At 34.6% G+C, this 8141-nt stretch overlaps 1 non-coding gene across 1 annotated transcript; it reads left to right on the top strand.

Annotated features, from left to right (window-relative positions):
- The first annotated feature begins 7614 nt into the window (after nucleotides 1-7614).
- On the top strand, nucleotides 7615-7695 carry TRNAL-CAA (transfer RNA leucine (anticodon CAA)). The gene has a single exon. It is a non-coding gene; the product is annotated as a tRNA-Leu (tRNA).
- The last annotated feature ends 446 nt before the right edge of the window (nucleotides 7696-8141 follow it).

The raw sequence follows: 8141 nt of genomic DNA on the forward strand, positions 1-8141 counted from the left end.
AAGAATTCATACATTTTTTCATACCTCATATGCAATGATGAATCAAATAATGCATAAAGATTCCATTGTGGGAAAAGGTGAGAAAATTGACTCACAGCCTAATCAATTTCACTTATTGTCATGAATTTTATTTAGAAGATATGTATCTTCTTAGCTACACTTCCTAATATGTTTTGTAGAAATATTCATATACTGTGAGTTTTACTCCGTCAAGAATATCTACAAATCTAGACTGTGATGAAGTACATAGATTTTATCTCATGATTTATGACTTTGACATATTGCCTACTTGTCAACATCTTTTAATTCTTGTTATCTAATATGATAACTTTGACTTTCATTAAGTCATTGTAAAGGTTGAGTCATCTCATAACTCTCCCATTACTATTGAGGTTTATAAGTTTTCATCTTGTCATCTAATAAGATAATGTAGACTTCAAATAAGTCTTTGTAAAAGTTGAGTCATCTCATAACTCTCCCACTACAATGAAGACTTACCTAGTTGACAACTAGAATTCATTTGACTCTCAAATGTAATTAAATGGTTGATAATACTTATTAACAATTAAGTGGAATTACTTGGAATCAATTCATCAACACTATTTTAACTCTATTACAAGTTTACAGCCTTTTATAAGTCATTTCCAATAAAATCAGTATTTGTCACACAAATACATTATTTTATATGGGACTCCTCTAGGACGACCTACATTTTAGCGTATCTTTGAACATTTATTTCGTCACAAATGGGAGTTTGTTTTAATACGAGTATCTTAACATATCCAAAAACTGAAAATGTTGTAAACAAGTTTTGCAACACTTCCATAATCCAAAATAGTTTCTCAAACTGTTTTGGAGGAAATAATATTCAAAATGCAATTTATATTACATATCCTACCCAAAGTATGACAATGATATGTAACTTATTAATGATGTGATCTTGTCGGACAAAATATTTATCATTAATATGATCAACTCTTAACAAGGTCTTCGTTCTCTATTACAGTACAATTTCATCCAAATTGTACCTAATGCTTAAGTTGAGATCTAATCTTATTTCTATCAATTAGGCATAGTACACTTAATTTTCTGTACTATTCATTATGATCTGATCATAATGTCACAATAGGCTTGCCTAAATGACTTAAACTTTAGTCTAATTTCTTTTGAACATTTCAATATATTTTCAATGTCAAGCTTACTCTTTCATTCACTAGACCACTTGGGTCAAAATGCGTAAGCTCGGCGTGTTTTTTGGCCATGTAGCCTTATCTAATAGGATCCAATGAATTTCCTGCATGATAGGCAAGATCTTTTGACAGGTAAAGTAAATTAAATCTAACCCTTAGAGAATTATCTATAACAGTCATAAAAATTGATGATAATCAACTTTAATTGTCAAAGACAAGTATCTTTCTAGGAGAAAAGATTTGTCATTCTTTCTGGATTCATTAATCCTGAATTTCTCCGTGTAGTATTCAGATGTGTTAACTTTTAATACACATAAAATTATATTTATTGAAAATTGAACATATTTTGAAACAATTTTTTAAAACATACTTTAATACTAACACCATTCATACTCTATGAATTATGTAGTAATAAAGTTTAGAGAAATTAAATTTCTCATATGGTGATAAAAACACCATTTTTCATCTTAAATAAACGACATCTTAATGTCTCCTATTACATTAACTGAGATGAGCTTCCCATTGTCAACTACTAGAAGCTATTCTACAGATTTAAGTATTCTCCAAAAAAGACAATGTAATTGTAGTGAAGAAAAAAAATTGACAGTGGATCCAAATTCATCTATCTAGGTGTGAATCTTTATTTTTCACCAAGAACTCAGTAAATCAAATTTACCTTAATTCTAATATTCTTCCATTTTGTGACATTTCTAAAATTCCTCATAGTATGACTTCTCGAGCTAATTTGAAAAAAAAAATCCTTATTAGCTTCAATCCCAGAAGTTATATTTTCTTGTACTATCATAATACAAAATCTTGAAAGTATTTAGATAATTATCTAAATTAAACTTATATTGACTTCAACATCCTATGTTGTTATTCGATCCTTTATCATCTAATATGTCTATTAGAAGATAAACATAAATTCTCTCAATTTATGATTCATGAACTACTCATGAATTGACAATAGTATTTTGAGAATGTTTTCCAATTCAAAGACAAACTTTAAAAATTACACTACTATTTAGTGTCAATGACATTTTCCAAGAATATTTTTATCTATTTATTTGACTTATATTTCGGTAAAAAAAAAATTAAAACACGTGAGAGAAATAGACAAAACTTTGAAATATATAAAATATATTATTTGACAATATGCAATCAATTATCCATTCAAGTTCAGAATAGAAATTTGAAATGAACCTTATAGATATAATATGAATCTCTTTCATATTAATTTAAAATCTCTATTGCTATGATACTCTAGTGATTTAGAACAAGCACCACCAAAAGGTGATCAATTTTTCTACCACTAGATTGAGACATTCTCAACCAATCATTATATCGGAATAACTCTTATTGTTACCATTTATTTGGTCAGAAAACCTATTTTAGATTCTATAGTTCCACCCAATAAGCCTGCTGAAGGAAAGAACAATAATGGTGTAAAAACTATAGCAACTCTATCCATTTCATTGCTATAGTTTACTCTGATATTGACTCTATGCAAACACCTTCCCAAGGGAGGTCACACCCTGGGTGACACGAAGTCGAGTATAAAGTCTCACATTGTCCACCAATGAAGGAGACTGTAGAATATGTTGACACATGTCATTCTCCCACTTACTATAAATATTTTCTCCATACACCTTGATATTGTCCCATGAAAATACCTTCGGAAGGGATGTAACGCCAAGGGTGATATGAGACCGAGCATGAATCTCACGGTGTGAACTTATCTGGAGAGCATAGGAGACAATGACATATCATATACATCATTTTTTACCACTAAGTATTTTAAAGTTTGAGGGCTCAAAACATAGACAAATTAGACTAATATATTTATCTAAGTTGGTTTTGTTTTCCTAATATAAAACTTATATTGGAAAATTATACTATAATATTTTAAATTATTAAACACTTTAATAAATTAAGATATTATTGCATGCTTAATAAAAAAAATGACTAATTCAACCCCCAAATCGATTCCGAAGGAGGGGTGTTCCCTTACGGTCAGCTTAAATACCCCAATCCTAGGCAGAACTTTCATAGTGGGTTCCATTATAGGCAACATTTTATTATTAATATTTTATTTTCTCAATTTAATCCTATTAAAATAAATAAGAGATTTATTTTATATATATTCCATCCAAAGACATGAAAAAAAAGCCAAGTATAGTTTTTTTTTTTTTTTTTATAACAACATCCATCGAAACAACAAAACTAAGTTCGAACAACAAGCCTCCTCATAAAAAGCCGAAGAGAACCACAAAGGCACAATAAAAGAATTCCTATCATCTTCTTCAAAGAGGGAATAAGAGAGATCTACAAAAATGTTTCAAAACTCCCATAAGACAGCGCCACACGTGTAAGGCGATACGCCATCCCATTAGCCAACCTTAGACACCAAACAAAGGAACTCGGGCAGTAGAGGACAGATGGATAATCTCCTTAACCGACGAATGGAATTTTGACACATCGTCATCACCATGATTTAGACAATCCACCAACTTGGCAAAGTCAAATTCGACAATCAATGGGGGCAAAGAATAAATCCTCACCTTAGCCAGAGGGCCGATAAGCCCTTGAAGGTAGCAACCGCTTCCAAACTTTAAAAGGACCACCCCTCCAACACTTTCTCGTAGCCAACACAGATTGGAGATCCAGTAGAGTCATGAATAACCCAACTAGTGCCACCAACTTGCATACGATCACACCAAAAGACATCCAAATTAAGATTCCAAGCATGCCCAACTGGTAGCACCTAGCGATCATGACTTGGAAGGCTCTCCAATGGGGAGGGAAGAGAGGAGGAATTCTGCTGATGCAACTCCTTGATATGGAAACAAATTTTAGCGATAAATGAATCACTATTTGGGGGAGAGTCGCCAGATTTAACAGTATTCCGAGAATTTCAAATATTCCACAAGATGATGGCAACAATAATCCTTTTAAAGCCTCTAAGAATCTCCACCATGCCATCCTAACAGTCAAAAGGGTTCCACCAACCCCTACAAGAGTCCAAAAAGCAACATAAGGAGGGGAGAAAATTTAGCCAAATACCTTTGAAGAACTTAAATTCCATGAAAACATGAGCAGTAGTCTCCATGTATTTCCTGCAGAAAAGACAAAGGATATTAGTAACCACTCATCTTTTAACAATATTATCAAGAGTTGGGAGAAAATCATTGATAATTTTCCACACTTTCATTTTCACCCACGGGATCACATCGAGCTTCCAAACCACCTTTCATTTGGGCTTGAGCCTAAGAAAGTTAAACCCAGAAGTCAAAGTCGCTCTCTTAATGTTGATCACCAATCTATAAGTACTTTTAACAGAAAAGGCAACCATTTGGCTCCGCACCCCAACTGATTTCATCATCTCTATTGCACCCCTACGAGGCATTTTAAGGATCAAATCCACATTTCTAGGAAGGAAACACTTCTGGATAATATGAGAATTCCAAGAGCCATCCTCATGTAATAAATTACAAACTCTAATCACTCCAAGGTTCTTATTCACACACAAGGGGGTTTTGAATCCTTCAATATCAACCAAGGGGTACTTATCAATGTATATTTTCATTTCTCTGCCAATTTTTCATCTACAAAATGCTTCTCCACATGAAGGATGGCATATTACCAATCTTAGCATTCAGAAAACACCCATACTTAAAATATCTCCCCTTCAAAACGAGGTCCAATAAGCTGTTAGGATATCAAATGATTTTCCAACTTTACTTGCCCAACATTGCTTGATTGAATAATTGCAAATCTCTAAAACTGAGACACCGACAATTTTTAGCGTCGTTCTGAAAAGCATCTAAAAAGTGTTTTTATTACCTTCAAATTTAGAACTAATATTGCTAGTTTTGTTTAGTTTGATGTGGTTTATTGAGTAATTTCAGAAAACTAAGCATCATGAGCAATTTGTGTGAAAATGATTTTAAAAAAAAATCGGGGCAAAACTCCAATTTTGAGCAATTATGAGTTGCCTATGAAATTAGGAAGAAACCAAGGACCCAAGATCAAGAAAAGAGGAAAATTTGGAAGGCAATTTGGGGAGCCAATATTGAAAGAAGGTTGCAACGCTGCTTCTTGACGTTATTGACCTGAGACCAATTGGAAATAGAATAGCGTTGTAACGCTACAATTTTGATGGGTGGTTGGCATGACGCCAGTGTTGCAATGCTACGAGCATATTATAAATAACAACGTTGTGCCGTCAAGTCTGGAAAAATAAAAGGAGAGGAGGAGAAAAAGTAAGCCAATTTTGATAGATTTTACTTAAATTTTAGTCAGTACAAGATCCAAAACAGAGCAATTCTGATCATTTTTGGTTGAAGACTCGAGATTTCGATTGAGAGTTGATCTGAGAGCGTTGCTGGATTGATCATGACTGGAAAATTAATCGTGATCGTGCAGTTTTATTGAAAAATAATCCAGTATTCAAGGCGGGAATCAAGAAGATCGTGATTGGGATTTGAACCTATTGAGGAAAGATCTTTCTTCTTTGTTAATTTACTTTTCGCCATAATGATTGTTTGTTTATTCAATACTGTTATCAGAATCATGCATGGCTAAACTCTTTTATTCTAGGATGTTTGTGGATTTTAGGGATGTTACTTTGAGTATTTGAATTTACAGTTGATTGATTTTGCGTAGATTTCTAAATTATTTGTGCTTAATGCTTTTGATTAACTGGCCATTAATTGAATGAGCTTAAGTTAATTAGATTTCTCGAGAGAGAATTTAATTCGCTGGACCCAATAATTTAGATTGTTATTCAAAATTCCATTAGAGTGAATTTAGAATAATAAAGGGTGCAATTGAAGGGTCTTAATGATGTAACTATTCAAGCAATAGAAGACATTCGAGTCGATGGGTAGTTATTAGGATGGTTTGAGCTCGAGAGAAGATTTTCTGATTTTAGAACTTCTAGTCTCAATTTATCAATTTCAATCAATTGTATGTCATATTTATTGTATCTTCTAAATGAAACAACACTCTGGAATTGTTTTGCGTTGTTCTTGTGTGTGCCTAAATTTTTGTTATCCGTCGTTATAGATAAAAATCATCTTTTGGTTGTCTGGATAAAATTGACAAATAGTTATGATAGCTAAGTTAGGAAAATTTTGCTCATGTTAGTCCCTGAGGACAATACCCTATTTGGGATTTATTACTTTGATTGCGTGCACTTTCGCATACCATCAAGTTTTTGGTGTCCTTGACGGGGACTGGCACGATAATTTTTCCCGAGCTTAATATTGCTAAAGACTGAATTGATCTTAATTTGGACTTTTTTTTTTGTAGTTATTGCAGAATCCTGTGTATGCGAAGAAGTCAACAAATTGAACTTGTTCCTTGTGATCCAGAACTTGAACGGACTTTGAGGAGAGAAAACGTGAGAGTTGAGTACGACGCCATGGGAGACCAAGGGGAACTGTTAGAACCATTAGATATTATTTCCAACCAGCTGTCCCTACAACCCAGATGGGTATTGTTGAGGCCCGAATTAATGCCAATAATTTTGAGTTAAAATCGGGTTTAATTCAGATGGCACAAGACCTTGTATTCAGAGGAACTCCACATGAAGATCCACATAAACATATCCACTATTTCCTAGAAATTAGCAGGATGGTAAAAATATGGAGTCTTTTCTGATGCCATTAGACTTAGATTGTTTCCTTTTTTTGTGCAGTACAAGACCAAGGACTAGTTGGAGTCACTTGCAACGGGAAGAAAAACAACATGGGATGAGTTGGCCCAAGCCTTTCTGAACAAATTCTTCCCTCCAGCGAAAAAAAGCAGACTGAAAACAAAAATTGACACATTCAGACAAAGAGAGGACGAGCAGTTATTCAAGGCATGGAAGCGCTATAAGGAGTTGCTACGGAAGTGCCCCCAGCATGGATACCCTGACTATTTACAAATCCAGTTGTTCTACAATGGGCTGACCAGTACAACGAAATCCACTGTAGGAGGCTCAATTTTTTAGAAGAGTGTTGATGCTGCTCAGGCATTATTAGAGGACATGGCTTCCACGAGCTATAATTGACCCTCATAACGATCTTCATCTAGAGTGGTTGGAATTTATGAACTAGACGAGGTAAATGCTTTAAAGACGCAGATGGCTACTTTGACTAATGTCATTAATCTTTTGTCCACAAGTACTTAACCATCGATTACATCGATGGTAGCTTATAATGCACTTATGTTATGGGAGGTACCTAACCTTGAGCAGGCAAATTATGTACGCCAAGCGAACCAATTTCAAGGAGCCCATCAAAATTGGATGTCCGACTCGGGCATATATGACATGATCGATCAATAGAAATACTCTGACACTCCACCTTTGTCATATATTCCATACATCACACGAGATCGATATCATATGAATGGAATATGATTCACTTTCGACGATGCCTTGGTGGTGAAATGGTAGACACGCGAGACTCAAAATCTCGTGCTAAAGAGCGTGGAGGTTCGAGTCCTCTTCAAGGCATAATGTTGAGAATGCCCGTTGAATTGGAAGGAATCAATTCGGCAACGGATCACGAAATCTTGGCGATCTTCTCGATCTCATGAATGGGGAGTCCGCTTTGAAATCGTCCGCACTGCACCCAAGGTTTAGTATCCTCTCGATACTTGGAATAGGACCCACGGGGCAGTAATATCAGATGCAGCAAAGAAAAAGGAAAGGTTGGTAGTGAAGGCTATTCTTGTTCGAAGTTTTTTCCTTAATTCGATCTAGAGAATCTGATTTGTCACTCGCTTCTCTCACTTCGTGACTTCACTCTCCTCTCGCTGTCAGCTTTGGTTCTTGTTCCAGGTTGGGTGTCACTGTTTATTATTGATTGTCCCATGAGCTTTTGGTCTAGGATACGCTTTTTTTAGCTTGAGACTTGGTTATCTTAGAAGGGTTAGCTACGTCCCGTTAGGAACCATGAA

The sequence above is a fragment of the Benincasa hispida genome, chromosome 2, assembly GCF_027475165.1.
Source record: "Benincasa hispida cultivar pf3 chromosome 2, pf3_genome.v1.1, whole genome shotgun sequence".
In the NCBI taxonomy this organism is placed as follows: domain Eukaryota; kingdom Viridiplantae; phylum Streptophyta; class Magnoliopsida; order Cucurbitales; family Cucurbitaceae; genus Benincasa; species Benincasa hispida.